Consider the following 16324-nt stretch of genomic DNA (forward strand, 5'->3'; position numbering starts at 1 on the left):
CATTGAAAAAAATGAATTAGACAAAATACAACCTTTTTTTTTTCATTATTTAATTAAAATTCAACACTGTGATCCATTTCTTTCATCTATTCTTTTGTGGTCTCCTGCAGGGCCAGTCCGAGGCAGAGATGAGAGAGACTCCAGCCTCAGGGTGCAGTGTAGGAGGGAGTGCACAAGCCACACTGCATGCCAGATAACTAGAGATTAAGGTGTTGTGGCTCCTGGGGTACCTCTGAGTCTAATAGCAAGCAGTGTGTGACGGCTGGGGTGGGAGGGATGTAGGGGTGCACTTTGGTGTCTCAGCCTTGGGTGCTCGAGGACGTAGTCCCGGCTCTGGTCTCCTGTAGTTTTTCTTTTTTTGCAGTACCACTATTTGGTCTTTCCTGGACTTCTGTCGGTTATCCCCTGTAATTTCTCACCAGGGCTTTACATTGGTCAGTTTGTTTGGACCATTGGGAATCCTTGACAGCAAATTCACAATATGCAGAGCCAGGAAATTCAAATTGTAGTCCTCTAAACCATCTCATGCTTCCCCCTTCACTGAAAAAGGAAGTTGTGTTAAGGTGGACCTATGGTAGCCACCGAATATAATGATTTAGTGAAGAGGTAAGACCTCTTACCTGTTTCATATGTGAGTAAAAGTAAACAAAAAAATACTTTAATGGAATAAAACACAAACACATACTTCTCTACTTGATAATAAACTTTGGGAAATCCAGCATCAATCACGTTAAAAAGTCTTAACTTGTAATGATCTGTCATCGACAGCAGGAAGGAACCATAGTGATCCTCTTCAAGTCTTGGTGAATAATACTAGCTTACAGCAACTCATAAATGGCCAATTGGTGACATTTTTACGTATTTGGTCAATTATGGTGATCAATGATCTCTTGTAGCTCCCGGATTTCAGTCCATGAAACTCTCTGGACAGGTAGAGCAGGTAGATTGCTTTTTTATTATGCACATACTACTTTCAGGATATTTTTTATCCTAGGGAATGTGACTGAACTGGGGCTTAAAGTGGAACTAATCTAAAGATTCCCTCTCTGCTCTAAAAGATTAGTCACACACAGCATTATAACCTTTATGGGAACAAAATAAGTATTCATTTCAATTTTTGGAAATCTTTAAAAAAAATGAAGTTTTACTTGGTTTGACTTCTGCACTTCTGCATGCGGCACTGAAAAGGTTAAGCCTTAGTGTTTACTATATGGAGAGCAAAGAGCTGTCTCAACAGAGCTCTTCTGCAGTCTTTTCACAGTTGCTGATAAGAACTAATTAGACCTGTATCAGCCTAAAAAAACACAGTTTATTTATTGTGTGCTGTGCAAGAGTTTGGGTCTGCTTTAAAGGGGTTCTGTGGGGGTTTGGTAAAGATAAAATCCATCACTTACCTGGGGCTTCTATCAGCCCCCTGTACCAGTAATGTCCCACACCGTCCTCCTCCGATCCGCCGTTCCCTGCCGCCGGTCCCGGTCTAGCGTGGCACGCCGCCCAACTGCGGCTGCGCGGCAGTGATCGCTCCCGCCCATGTCATCAGGAAATTACTGCGCAGGCGCAGTACAAGAGATCTTCATACTGCGCAGTAACTTCCGATGACGCGAACAGCATCGCGCATTATTCGGCTGTGACAGACGAATAATGCCGGGTGCCAGCAGCGGGGAACGGCAGATCAGAGGAGGGCGGAGTGGGACATTACTGCTACAGGGGGCTGATAGAAGCCCCGGGTAAGTGGCGGTTTTTATCCTTAGCAAACCCCCACAGAACCCCTTTAAGTAACGCTAGACCTGGATTTCAAAACAGAATTATCCAATTTCCAGATCTACAGTAATGAGGGGCACTCAAGGACCACCAAAAGGCTTCTTAAGGGTCCCTTTTTGGCACGTCTTGAAAAGTGGTTTTAGCCTCCACCACTTTATTTTGCATTTAAAAAAATTAAAAAAATATAATTCTTGAGAAAGCTTTTCTTGTAAACCACAGTTTTTACTACAAGCCTTCCCTAAGGACTCATTTCTGCTTATCTCATATAATTTAGAACCTAAGGAAGTCCTTGACTGTACAGGTTCTCCTGGGAATGCCATGTTGGCGTTGGCTTCGGAATGTCTGCCTCTCCCTCATGGTGTTTGTACAGTCCAGATGGGATAAGGGGCTTACTCCTGACTCAATACATCACTCGGGATTTGCCAACAGACAGCTCCTCAAACATTTGCAGAGTTTTCCATTCACTTCCACGGGCAGCCAAACTTCAATGTCATCATGCTTAATCTCAGTGTTTTATAATATTTATCTTGTAGCATCCATTCCACCTACACTTCCACCTCCAGCTCAGAGGAGGCATTGAGAGACCATCCCTAGCTCTATGAAAGTCATCCTGGAAGAACATCTGGAAAGGTCTTTGTTGAAGAACGACCTTACACAAAACAGCTGCTTTCTTTATTTCACGCAATAAACTCTGTAACAGTTTTGTAGTTTATACTGGCCGCAGTTCTGTAGAGTGTCCAGTCCACACTGGGAAATAAAATTAAAGGGAATTCCTAGTGATTTTTTCATTTGTCTTTATGCTTTTACTGCGTTAAACAAACTTTTTTTTTTAAATACATACACTTGGATTAAAACCCCCACTAAATCACCCTGGAATAGTTGCCTGATTGATAAGGTACAAGGGTCATCTGGAAAGTAACCGCTGTTTTCAATTAACCAATTGAGGAAAGATTTTATTTATTTTATTTTAGACACATGGGCCCAGCCTTGTTCAATTCACTTTTTCTCCTAAGTATTCTCCTAGAAGATAAAACTGTATATATAAAACATATTAAGCATTTATCATACTGTATCTTCTTACAAGGTTTTCCATCTCTTGTTGTATTAGCATCACACTCCTCCCCTATAAGTTTGGAGGAATTTGGGGGGGGGGGCTTAATGTTAATGCTGCTGAACAAACAGTTATTGGCATTCTGCAGTCAGGTGACAAGCGGTGCATGAAGAGAAAAGATTAACTTGACAGATTCAAGTTAAATTACACTTAAAACATTGTTCTTTCTACCTTTCTTCACTGATCTATGTTTTGTTTATTGTGCAATGCCAATTTATTTATTATTTATTTATTTATTGTATTTATAAAGCGCCAACATATTACGCAGCACTGTACATTAGTTTAGGTTACAGACAATATTTAGGGGTGACATACAGCAAAATGACAATACATGAATACAAAAAAGACCAGATCATGCAGCACAGTATGAGTAAAAGGTAATGCTTAGTCAGTCACTGGAGGGTAGCATGGAGATTAGGCAAGTTAGGTTCACTCAGATGCATAGCATGGGTTCACAGTAATGGAGGTGCATGATCAGGTAGGACACAAAAGGAGGAGGACCCTGCCCAAAGGCTTACAATCTAGAGGGAGAGGTAAGGACACAAAAGGTAGGGGACCAGAGTTCTGCTGTGGGTTTAGAACACTTGTGAGGGGTAGTAGGCCAGAGTGAAAAGGTGAGTTTTGAGGGCTTTCTTGAAGATGTTGAAGGAGGGGGCTGCCCTAATGGGTGGAGGTAGGGAGTTCCATAATGTTGGAACAGCTCTTGAGAAGTCCTGGAGGCGTGCATGGGACTGGGTGATGCGGGGGGGGGGAGGTTAGGCGAAGTTCATTGGAAGAGCGGAGTGAGCAGCTAGGTGTGTACCTCTGAGTAAGATCGGAAATGTAGGTTGGACAGGTTTTGTGGACAGATTTGTAGGTCAGACACAGTATCTTGAATCTGATTCTGGACTGGATAGGAAGCCAGTGGAGGGATTCAAGGAGGGGATCCGCCGTGGTGGAGCGATGGGAGCAGTGGATAATTCTGGCTGCCGCATTCATGATGGACTGCAGTGGGGCTGTTCGGGTCATAGGGAGACCAGACAGAAGGGCATTGCAGTAGTCAAGGCGGGAAATTATGAGGGCATGGATGAGGAGTTTGGTGGTGGCAGAGGTCAGGAAAGGGCGAATCTTACAGATGTTACGAAGCTGTTGCCAATGAACTCTTCTGGTAAACTTAAAGCAAACAGCCATTACTTTCTGAATGACCATCGTGATTCTGAATCCTGGGAAAGATATTGGAACAGCTTTAGCATTTGCCGTCTTTGGTTCATTTACAAGTATATTTAAATGATAAATAAATACGACAAGCACTCATTATATTTCTGCTTGTGGGGGATGAAAGATGATAACAGAGATAAAAGAAAGATGCCTTGGAAGGGATGCTTAAGCAGCTGTGTGGATAGGAAGTTCATGCTCTGTGTACAACAGGTAAATGTATAAAGTAATGAGTGCAGAGGCTGTAGCCTCTCCTTTATACGCGTCCTGCAGATCACACTGGTATTCAGTGACAAATACCTGGTTATGACTATGTTATCATAAATCCCCATGATTTCAGGTTATACACAACCGCTGTTCCTTTTGTAACATCTTCTGTAGCAGTGACTGCCGAGCTGGGGACAAGGTCCTCCATCACCCACGGCTGAGACACCAAAGTGCGCCCCTCTATCCCTCCCAGCCGTCACACACTGATTGCTATTAAACTAAGAGGTGCCACAGGGCCCCCAACACCCCAACACCTTAATCTCTAGTTATCTGGCTAGCAGTCGCCATGTATCCTCTTTTCTTATTTCTCTCTGCTTCAAACACAACAGGGGAATGATAGCTAAGTGAGTTGTGTGCCCCTCCTACACTGCGCCCTGAGGCTGGAGCCTCTCTTTCCTATGCCTCAGTCTGGCCCTGAGTGACTGACTGCATTAATCATTACAAAAAAATGTTCCAGTAGCATTCAAAAAATCCATAATCATTACAAAAAACAATGACTAGGAGGACCCGTCACGGAAGGCTTTTGGGCCTTCTTAAAGTGCACCCGAAGTGAAAATAAACTTGATGAGATAAACAATTGCATCTATAGTTCTACTGCTAAATAGGACATTCCTGTAATCCTACAGTTGACTTACTGTCTTTTACAGTAATCTACAGAGTAACCAAGCAGCTTGGGGTTACCCAAACCACTAGGAATGTATAGGGGGATAAAAGAGACCGAAAAGCCCTCCTACTAATAAGCAATGCTTGGTGAAATTTGCCTTCTTAAAACAGAAGGACATTTGCAATAATTCAGCTATAAGTAAACATTTGTGGCTACCCACAATGCACCACTACTGAATATGCAAATTATCTCTTTTCGCCCCTGTAAGCCAGACAAGCATCCAGAACCGCTGGTGTATAAAGCCTATAGCTTTAAATATTACACAGCCACACCAACCCCACATGTCGATAGCTGGTTTTGGACTTTTGGTCCTCATCACAGTATATGGCAGGGATTGATATGGCTGTATGGGATAGGGCTTGAACCAGTACAACAGAGTAACCAAGCACTCACTATGCGTCTTCCATAAGGCAAAACGAATGCCCCCTTCCTCCTCATCCCCATGTATCCCATGGAATAGCATAAACATATGTACCACAAAATGGAAACTTTATTGGCTTTTGGGAGTATCTAAACTTTAAATATTTTACCTTAGCTTTAGCAGACAGGCACACGCTTAGATCTAGCAGAAATGTATTGCTGTCGCAATGGTCTGGAAATCATCTTAACATGTGTCCACAATACTTGTTTAAAGCCCATGTCAACTTTTCCTGATACAAAAAAAGGGTTTCCACGCCCAACTTACTTTTCAAACTCACTTATGAGGCTCTTTAGGAGTGATGCCGCCCCCTTTAGGCACACACAGAGCTATTCCCCCTTGTACAAGCCCAGATGCCTGTGTTTGGAATTCCTTCCCATACCCCTGATCCATTCTCTCCTATGTCGCCGGCTGTCCCTTCTTAAGCCCCCCTACTGGGCGCCGGCTGTCCTTACGGGAAGGAGACAGAGAGGCATGGTTCTCAGGGCCGGCGCTACCATTAAGGCAAAGGAGGCAGCTGCCCCAGGGCCCCAGAGCTTGTAGGAGCCCCCAGTGGCTACAAGAGGAAAAAAAAATTTTGCAAATCGGCCTTATAGTTTTTGAGAAAATCGATTTTAAAGTTTCAAAGGAAAAAAACAAAACACATTTAAAAACCTGTCGACTTTAATGGTTAATAGCAAATCCACCTTAAATGCTAGAAACCCTAAATTTGCAGGATATGTTAAGGAGATCGTTAGGAATAAGAGGAAAAAAGAATTTTTCAAAAAGACCTTATAGTTTTTGAGAAAATCGATTTTAAAGTTTAGAAGGAAAAAAGTATACTTTTAAATGCGGTAAATGTCACTTTTAGTAGCAAACCTAACGGTAGTGTCATTTTACAGGCATCAAACAAAAGCGCAATAAATTTTCTGACGGGGTTTCCAGGGGGTCTATACGCAGCCGCAGCGCTTTGGCCAGGGATCAGCGCAATATGGCTGTATGAAGATCCCTGGCATTTTTTCCTATTTTCCCAATTTTTTATGTTTCGAGTGTGGGAATTTATAAAAAAAAATTATGTGGGGTCCCCCCTCCTGAAACTTTTTAACCCCTTGTCCCCCATGCAGGCTGGGATAGCCAGAATGTGGAGCTCTGACCGATTGGGACTTTACACCCTGACTATACCAGCTGCAAAAAAGGTCCTCTAATGCCGATTTTTGTTCCGGGGTATATGTTGGGGGGCCCCCCAGGTTTATTTTGCCCTGGGGCCCCATTGTTGCTTAAACCGGCCCTGATGGTTCTCCCATAAGTCCTGGCACTACATCCTATAATCCTTGCACTGAAGCTCCCAATGCCACAGCCTGGGCTGTGTGGACTCCCAATGCAGCTTAGTAAATCCCTCTGCACTGGGTCCTTATGTCTCCTTCCCTAATGTCCCCAACGCACTACCCTCTAGTTCAGAGTTTCTCAAACCAGTCCTCGTGACTCCCCAACGGCGCATGTTTTGCAGGCAGCCTCACCTATGCACAGGTGGAGTAATTAGTGTCTCAGCTACGTGGAATCCACCTGAGACACTAATTACCCCACCTGTGCATAGTGGAAGTGGCTGCCTGCAAAACATGCACTGTTGGGGGGTCATGAAGACTGGTTTGAGAAACTCTGAACTAGTTTATAAGGTAGCAAGGGCAGGGATCTCCTCCTATGTTTCCTTATTCTGCTGTAATCTATCATGATCATGCGCCAGTATGGTGATGTCTCAAACCACACATCAACATTGTATTTGTAATGCTGGGTATCCTGATTGTACAGAGTTTTGAACGACTCATGTATCTATGCTCCCCTTTGATTTGTATGATGTACATCGCTACAGAAGACGCTATATAAATAAAAAATAATAATAAGGAAATAATAATAAGAAAGGGACAATCGTTGTAACTGCCACTCCCTCCTCCAACACATGCAGTGAAGGGGAGAGAGAAGCAGAAGCATTGTACCTTCCCTGGTGGCAGGGGAGACTGTGCTGTGGCAAGAAATAAGAAGCCTAGTTCTGAAGATTACAGGACTCTGGTAAGAGATTTAGTGAATGTTGCATTTTTCTTGGAGGGGTATATTTACTTGTGTAGAAAGGGAACCTGAAAAGCTGGCCAGAAAATAATATCTGGCCATTCACTTCAAACTATTATTCTTGTCTTTTAATAGTCATATTCAGACACAAATGTTTTCATAATTGTGTGCAGACACTCAGTGTTATCTCTTTAGATTCACCTTTGAATAATTTGATTTTTAAAGTACCTGGTCAGATTTACCAGCCACTTCCTGTGGCACAGACCTCCAATGCTACATGCTGTGATAGTCTCAGTCAGCTGTGTCCATGCTCCACCCCTTCACAATCTAAACAACATAATGATGGTGTGGCCAGCAGCAGCCAAGCCTGAGGGCTGTTATTTCTTCCAGGTCATTTCAGAAAGCATTCACAAATGCAAAGAGCTAATTTAACATAAGAAAGGTAACATTTGGGTTATCAGACAGAATATTCAGAATTATTCTGGGGAGTGGTCTGCATTGATTTGTATGTGAAAATATTTAAAGAGGAACTCCAGTGAAAATAATGTAATAAAAAAGTGCTTCATTTTTACAATAATTATGTATAAATGATTTAGTCATTGTTTGCCCATTGTAAAATCTTTTAAATCCCTGATTTACATTCTGACATTTTATCACATGGTGACATTTTCACTGCTGGGAGGTGATGTAGTTGCTGCATGCTTTTTTGGCAGTTGGAACAGCTGTAAACAGCTATTTCCAACAATGCAACAAGGTTCACAGACAGGAAACTGCCAGGAGTACCATGGTTCTCAGAGTTTATTGTGGGAAGGGTTTCACCACAATATCAGTCATACAGAGCCCCCTGATGGTCTGTTTGTGAAAATGAATAGATTTCTCATGTAAAAGGGGTATCAGCTACTGATTGGAATAAAGTTCAATTCTTGGTCTGAGTTTCTCTTTAACTTTGTTAACAGCTGTTATTTCCCACAATGCAACAAGGCTCCCACAGTGTGATGACAGAATCATGGTCCTGACATCATACTGTGGGAGGGGTTTCACCACAATATCAGCCATACAGAGCCCCCTGATGATCTGTTTGTGAAAAGGAAAAGATTTCCCATGAGAAACCGGGTATCAGCTATTGACTGGAATGAAGTTTAATTCTTGGTTACGGTTTCTCTTTAACTAAGATTCAAAATGCTACATATATATCCAGTAATTACTAGCAAATAGCAATACAAAGGCTTTTTTTCATCTTTTCATGTTTTATATGAAGAAAATAACATTTACATAGAACAGTTCTCACTGTAGGCATTACCATGGAGGACTATGCCCGTGCTGGGTATACAGCATACAGAAACAATCTTCACTGGCTCTAATACTGTGACTGAAATCTGTTCAGAATGATAGAAATCAGAAATATAGCTTCAAATGTGTGTAAATAATCATCAACTGCAGCTCTGTGTTCCTGTTTGTGTGTCTCTCTCTGCCTCAGCAGTGTAAAGTAAACAATTTACAGCCAGGTTACAGTGCAGCTCTGCCTCCCCCTGATGCCGACACAAATTGTTACAAAAATAGCTTGTAAACACAGATTTTTTTTCATACACGCTGTGTTGAGAGACCTCTGGAAAAGCATTTTAGTGTTGCTGACTAAAAGCTCTATCTATAGGTATATGGGGTTTACATAAAAACCAGTTTATTTGATAGTTGTTCTTTAAAGAGAGACTGAAGCGAGAATAAATCTCGCTTCAGACCTCATAGATAGCAGGGGCATGTGTGCCCCTGCTAAAACGCCGCTATCCCGCGGCTTAACGGGTGTCCCTTCACCCCCAAATCCCCTCAGTGCAGCGGGGGAGCGCTTCCTGGTTGGGGCAGGGCTAACCGCCGCAGCCCTGCCCCACGCGCGTCTGTCAGCGCGTATCTCCGCCTCTCCTCCGCCCCTCTCAGTCTTCCTTTACTGAGAGGGGCAGGGGAGAGGCGGCAATGCGCCGCTGATAGACGCGACTGGAGGCAGGGCTGCAGCCGTTAGCCCTGCCTCCAGGAAAATAAAATTTACGACCAAGTCTATGACCAACGATTGCGGGGTGGGTTTGGGGGTGAAGGGACCCCCGTTTAGCGGCGCGATAGCGGCGGTTTAGCAGGGGCACACGTGCCCCTGCTAACTATCAGCTCTGAGGCGAGATTTATTCTCGCTTCAGAGTCTCTTTAAGTACGTCTTCTGCATCAATGAGAACTCTCTGTGGGATGTTATATATACCTGAGCACAATATGTAGCAATAATCAAGTAACATCACGTAAACTATAGGTAATTATTTGAGATTATTCTGCTTGCAGAACACAGAGTTGCCACTAGTGGCTTCCGTTGTAGGCACTTCCAATGGCAGCCAATCACCTCACACACTTACAATTTCCTGTGCATGAAAGAGTTTCACCTCTCGATGCAAGCTGAGGAAGCTAAAAAACGTCTGTGAGGGAAGGTCTTACCTGAGTTCTTCCACCGGCATTAACCCTGTTCTGTAGCAAGTGTCATAAACTTTTATCCACTGACACTGATCGGCTGTCTTGCTGATCCTTCACCTCTAATACTTTTAGCCAAAGCCCCTGAACAGGCATGCAATAGATCAGTTTTTCCAACATTAATGTCGGAATTGAAAAGAATAGCTGCATGTTTGTTTCTGGTGTTATTCAGACACTATTGCATCCACATAGATCAGCAGGGCTGCCAGGCGACTGGTATTGCACAAAAGGAAAAACAACATGGCAGCCTCCTTTAAGTTTTCACATTCCCTGACAATAACCAGCATATTTCAGGATTAGCATAGGAATGTTACAGGCATAATTACTTGATTGAAAGAAGTTATAGCACATTTAACTAAAAAAAAGGATTTATCCCCTTCAGATTTAGCTGTTTCAGCATGCAAAGGCAAATTATTTGATATTCTGAAAATAGGAAGAGTGAATATTTACAAGGAACAAATTTACAGTAACAGAAAAAGGTAAATGCGGTAAAAGGCTGAATAACTTTCTGGAAGTAAATGGGAGAAAAATAGAATGATCATGTTTCCCAGAAGTAAACTGACAGTTTTGGCTGTGGGGAGCAGCATATAAATGATGCATGATCTCGATATACGGACATTAGAATACTAAAATAGTCTGGCCAATTGGGAAAGTTCTTTTTATCAAACTGATAAAAAGGAGAAACATTAAAGGTGGCTGCCCATCTCCTGTCTATGAATCTTACTTTGCACAGGACCAAATGGGTGGCACCATCCAAGTACAGGCTGCCATTTACTTTTTTTCTGAGTAAGAGGGAATTACGGCCTGTATCCACTACACACGGTGTGATGCGGCTATAGAGCCGCATTGCACCGTGTTCGACCTGTAACCAATGCACGGCAATGGAACAGTTTCCATTGCGTGCTGGTTAGGCAGAGCGATCCGAGAATCTACAGCATGCTATAGATTCTCGCACAGCCGCATCCTCCCGCATCTGCGTCCCGTCTCCTCCATTCACTTCTGTATGCGGAAGTGATGCGAATGCAAGCGGAAGTGATGCAATGCGGCGAGGTAGCAGCATTCGCATCACTTTGCCAATGGAAAAAGGCCCTTAAACCTGGGAATTTCCCTGACTATTTGCACAGGGTCTCTTTCCGTAATCTCTAAACACACTCCCCTCACCCATGCATGTTCTAAATACCCAGAGTAGCTCCAATGATGACCCTGGTATCCCTGTTTTCAGGAGGTGGGCATGTCAGCCTCTCCCAAGCCCTTCTGGGACAGTGGGTGTGGTTAACATACCACTCACCCTCCCCCTTTGCTACATTGTAGGTGATATGGCTGTTACAGATGTTGTCCATCATTCCAGTTGTTCCATATGGAGTAAGGGGCCTTAGTGTGGCATAGTGTGCTGCAGCATGGGGAGGGGGTTGTGGGATATGGCACTGTGAGTTGTGGTAAGTAGCAGAAATGACTTATTAGTTACCTTTTCTTTAGTATTAGACTACCATGCTTCTGTCAGAGGGGGCTGAGTCTCGACAGCTGGAAGCCTCAGGCAGGGATTACACTTGCCTATCCATGTGCATTTTTCTGCAAAGCAAAGATGTATTAGAGCTGACAAAATGGTTTAATACAAAGTTTAAGAAAGGCACAACGCAATAGTGTATTGTCCACAAGAATAATTTTATTGTCCACAACAAAACACAGCCAAATTCACAATCGTCATCCGTGGCTAGACCCCAGCATCTCGGATTCCACAATCTCAAAATGATAGGATAGCCGGCACCACACCCAACCACACAGGGCTGACCATCCACCTAGACCAATCTTTCTGATCCGTTTTACCCTGGAGGAACCCTGCAAATAACTTTTGGATCTCAAGGAACCCTGGCAAACAATGTTTTAATCTCGAGGAACCCCTGCATTTATTTCTCCCAGAGGCATGGTCTTCAAAAGTAGGCGAGGCTCTTAATTTCACTAACTCCTATTACACTGCCCCTCATTATACTGTGCTCATTATTATTCTGACCCCCAATGTAGTGCTTCGTTTAGTTTAGTATACTTTAGTATCCCCTATTTTAGTGTGGTCTATCATACTTTCCCCACGATGGGGAAAATGCTAAGGAACCTCTGCAAACTACTTAAGGAACCCTGGTTGAGAAAGCCTGACCTAGAGCCACGGTTCAGTATCTAGTATCACATTGGGGATATTCCCAGGTCACCCCCAACCTCCAGCCAGCATCGATCATTGTTCATATGGGTAAATGATTTGAACAAATACACATTATATGCATCAGAAAATGTGCGCATAAAAACAAGCACAGATTGTAGAGCGTGACCCCTGCCCTGGTGATTTCCCTTCCAAAGGTGGTGGGTGGAGGCCCTATTCCTTTTTACCTTTTCTAATAGATAAAAAAGCAGCGTGAGGCATGTGTGTGTTTGAGATGGGAGAGGTGTCAAGAAGCAGAATAGAAAATAGTAAAAAAAAAACGTTAAAGGAGACGAATTAAAAAGTAGGATTATACTTACTTGGGGCATTTTACAATCCCACACAGTCTTTAACCCATTCAGGTTCCGTGGTTTTCACGTGAGAAATGTTCACCTCCCATTCATTAGCCTATAACTTTATCACTACTTATCACAATGAACTGATCTATATCTTGTTTTTTCCGCCACCAATTAGGCTTTCTTTGGGGGGGTGCATTTTGCTAAGAGCCACTTTACTGTAAACGCATTTTAACAGGAAGAATAAGAAAAAAATGGAAAAATTCATTATTTCTCAGTTTTCAGCCATTATAGTTTTAAAATAATACATGCCTCCATAATTAAAACTCACGTATTGTATTTGCCCATATGTCCCGGTTATTACACCGTTAAAATTATGTCCCTATTACAATGTATGGCGACAATATTTTATTTGGAAATAAAGGTGCATTTTTTCTATTTTGCATCTATCACTATTAACCACCCTGGCGTTCTGATTAAATCGCCAGGGTGGCTGCGGGAGGGTTTTTTTTAAATAAAAAAAAAACTATTTCATGCAGCCAACTGAAAGTTGGCTGCATGAAAGCCCACTAGAGGGCGCTCCGGAGGCGATCTTCCGATCGCCTCCGGCGCCCAGAATAAACAAGGAAGGCCGCAATGAGCGGCCTTCCTTGTTTTGCTTATATCGTCGCCATAGCGACGAGCGGAGTGACGTCATCGACGTCAGCCGACGTCGTGACGTCAGCCGCCTCCGATCCAGCCCTTAGCGCTGGCCGGAACTTTTTGTTCCGGCTACGCTGGGCTCAGGCGGCTGGGGGGACCCTCTTTCGCCGCTGCTCGCGGCGAATCGCCGCAGAGCGGCGGCGATCAGGCAGCACACGCGGCTGGCAAAGTGCCGGCTGCGTGTGCTGCTTTTTATTTCATCAAAATCGGCCCAGCAGGGCCTGAGCGGCAGCCGCTGGCGGTGTTGGACGAGCTGAGCTCGTCCAGACCGCTCAGCTGGTTAACAAGTTTAAAATAAAAACAATATAGAAATATTTCATCTTTACATTGATATTTAAAAAGTTTAGACCCTTAGGTAAATATTTACATGTTTTTTTTTAATTGTAATGTTTTTTTTGTTTTTATAGTAAACATTTTATTTGGGTAGTTTTGGGAGGGTGGGAAGTAAACAATAGATTTATAATGTAAATGTTTGTTCATTTTAATTTATTTTTATTTTCAGTTGTAGTATTACTTTTTGTTTACATGATGTCACTCTAAGCGTAACACACGCTTAGAGTGACGCATCGGGGAGGGAACGGCCAGAAAAGGCGCAGCTTCCGAGAGAAGCTGTCGCTTTTTCAGCGGGGGAGAGGAATCAGTGATCGGGAACCATAGCCCGATACATTGATTCCCTGGCTACCGAATCCGTGGCCAGGAGTGCGCGGTAGTGCGCATGGTTCCTGGACGTAGTCCTGCGCAAGCGCGGTTCAGAGTTAGAAAACCGTGCATGCGTAGGACTGTCACGCTGGCAGTTTAGGAAGTATACGGCCAACCTTCAGCCTGAAAATCGCCGGTAATGCAGCCACCAGCGGGACGGGAGAGAAGCCAGGAGGACGCCAGGGGACCTCGAGGTCTACGGTGGGCTGGAGAAAGCCCCAGGTAAGTACTAATTTTATTATTCTTGGACTGTTCATGGTCCCTTTAAACCTTGGCTGCTTGCATTTGGTGCGCTACCTTTATTCATTGTTGTCTAAATTAGGTAGTGTCCTTCTGGTGCTCTCCGCTGTGCCACTGTCAGCCCTGGTAAATGATTACTGCACATACATGGCCCTGGCTGCGCACCTCCTGGAACATGCTCCCGTGGTCAAGAGCTTTCTGCACATGCGCAGTTACAAGTCCTAACTAACTGCACCTGCTATGGGAGTGTGAGTGAGGAGGCACACAAAAGGGACAGGGCATGTGCAGTAGCCCCCATCCAGGTTGCATACTTTAATGGGGCTGTCAGCAGAACAACAGAGGGGATTGGGAGGACACCAATCGACCAAAGAGACTACATGAAGATAGAAGAAGCCACAGGTAAGCAGCAACTGATGGGGCCCCTCAGGAAGACATTGATGAGCCCCCCCCCCCCCCCCCCCCCCAATGATTACACCCCTTCCCTTGCCTCCCCTTGGTGCCCTCCATGGCCTTGGGGCCATCTCACAAGGGTCATAAAACAACAATGTAGCCCTCATAATCTTCACACCCAGAACAAGAGTAGCCACAAAAACCCCTGATCTGAAGTATAGACCCCTGTATAGGGGGAAGGGTAGGTTAGTATTTGGGCCCCAAAACAGCTCTGCCCCCCCCCCCCCCCCCACACACACACACTGCCATCACGGGGGCTGCTCCCCTCTACATACACATATGATCATTAGGTGGTGTGATTCCTGTTACTCCAGCCATGATACCCAGTAATCGACTTGTAACATCAGCACATGAATCAGAGTTAGGTTTTATGCGTACAAACAAAAAGGGCGTCGGGAAAAAAGGGCGCGGGGTGTAAACGATAATATTGTTTTGTATTTAGTTTACAAATAATGTTTTACAAATCTATAAATCATTAAATAATGTGTATGAAATCGGCAATAGTGAAAAGGTTAATCTTCTCCGTTTGAAAAGTGAAACTTAAGATTACGTTTTTAAAAAAACGATAATATATGTTTAATCGTTATAATTGTATATTATTGTGAATAACCTTCATTTATGGTTTCTTCTTATAATAAAATCTGAAAATATTGTTTACAACGATGATATAAATATAACTACATTCATAATAAGTGCTGTAAAACATTAGTAAGTATTACTAAAATTTTACTAAAACTATAGCTAACCCTACTCTCACACAGAACCCTCCCTGTACCTATCCCTAACCCCTGGTGGTGCCTAAACTAAGACTCCCCTGGTGGTGCCTAAACCTAAGACTCCCCTGGTGGTGCCTAAACCTAAGACCCCCCTGGTGATGCCTAAACCTAAGACCCCCCCTGGTGGTGCCTAAACCTAAGACCCCCCAGGTGGTGCCTAAACCTAAGACCCCCTGGTGGTGCCTAAACCTAAAACCCCCCTGGTGGTGCCTAAACCTAAGACTCCCCTGGTGGTGGCTAAACCTAAGACCCCCTGGTGGTGCCTAAACCTAAGACCCTAATGGTGGTGCCTAAACCTAAAACCCCCCTGGTGGTGCCTAAACCTAAGACCCCCCTGGTGGTGCCTAAACCTAAAACCCCCCTCGTGGTGCCTAAACCTAAGACTCCCCTGGTGGTGGCTAAACCTAAGACCCCCCTAGTGGTGCCTAAACCTAAGACCCCCCTGGTGGTGCCTAAACCTAAGACCCCCTGGTGGTGCCTAACCCTAACCACCCCCCTTGGTGATAGCTTTATTATGTCGATAATAATGTTTTACAAATAGTGACTGTAAAAAATATATTGCAATTTAAAGTTACGTACTGATCGCTTTATTTTGTGAATAATAATGTTTTACAAACAGTAAGTGATAAAATGTTAAATAATGTTTTAGTTAAATAGGTTAAATATGTTTAATATTTTTATAAACGTTATTCGTCACGGGTGCATGTTCTAAACGGAAATCATCACAAGCACAGTTATAAAACATTAAAAATCTCCGGCGCCCTTTTTTCCTGTTCGGCGCTCATTAAACGTTATTTATTATGGGAGTGAATGGCGGCGCCCTTTTTGTCCACTAGCTGCCTGCGCTCTTTTTTCCCATCCCCAGGTTTTATTATGTTAGGGCAAGGTTAGGAAGATACATAGAAGCACTAAGCAGGGTAAGGGGAAAGGCCCACAGAGCAGAGTAGTAAGGCAGACCCACTGTTGTATTCATTATCCAGGAATGCATGCAGGGGGCAGCACTATACACCGATAACTAT

The 16324-nt window shown here is 43.8% G+C and overlaps 1 protein-coding gene and 1 long non-coding RNA gene across 2 annotated transcripts in view; one reads left to right on the forward strand and one right to left on the reverse strand.

Annotated features, from left to right (window-relative positions):
• BGN (biglycan) overlaps positions 1-16324 on the forward strand; it is a 208927-nt gene that overhangs the window by 123393 nt on the left and 69210 nt on the right. The gene's annotated exons all lie outside the window — the stretch shown is intronic.
• LOC137527648 (uncharacterized) overlaps positions 1-16324 on the reverse strand; it is a 59129-nt gene that overhangs the window by 5521 nt on the left and 37284 nt on the right. Inside the window, exon 2 of the long non-coding RNA XR_011023191.1 lies at positions 11420-11523. This is a non-coding gene — a long non-coding RNA (uncharacterized lncRNA). The remainder of the gene's footprint in view (positions 1-11419; positions 11524-16324) is intronic.

The sequence above is a fragment of the Hyperolius riggenbachi genome, chromosome 8 (genome assembly GCF_040937935.1).
Source record: "Hyperolius riggenbachi isolate aHypRig1 chromosome 8, aHypRig1.pri, whole genome shotgun sequence".
Classification (NCBI taxonomy): Eukaryota; Metazoa; Chordata; class Amphibia; order Anura; family Hyperoliidae; genus Hyperolius; species Hyperolius riggenbachi.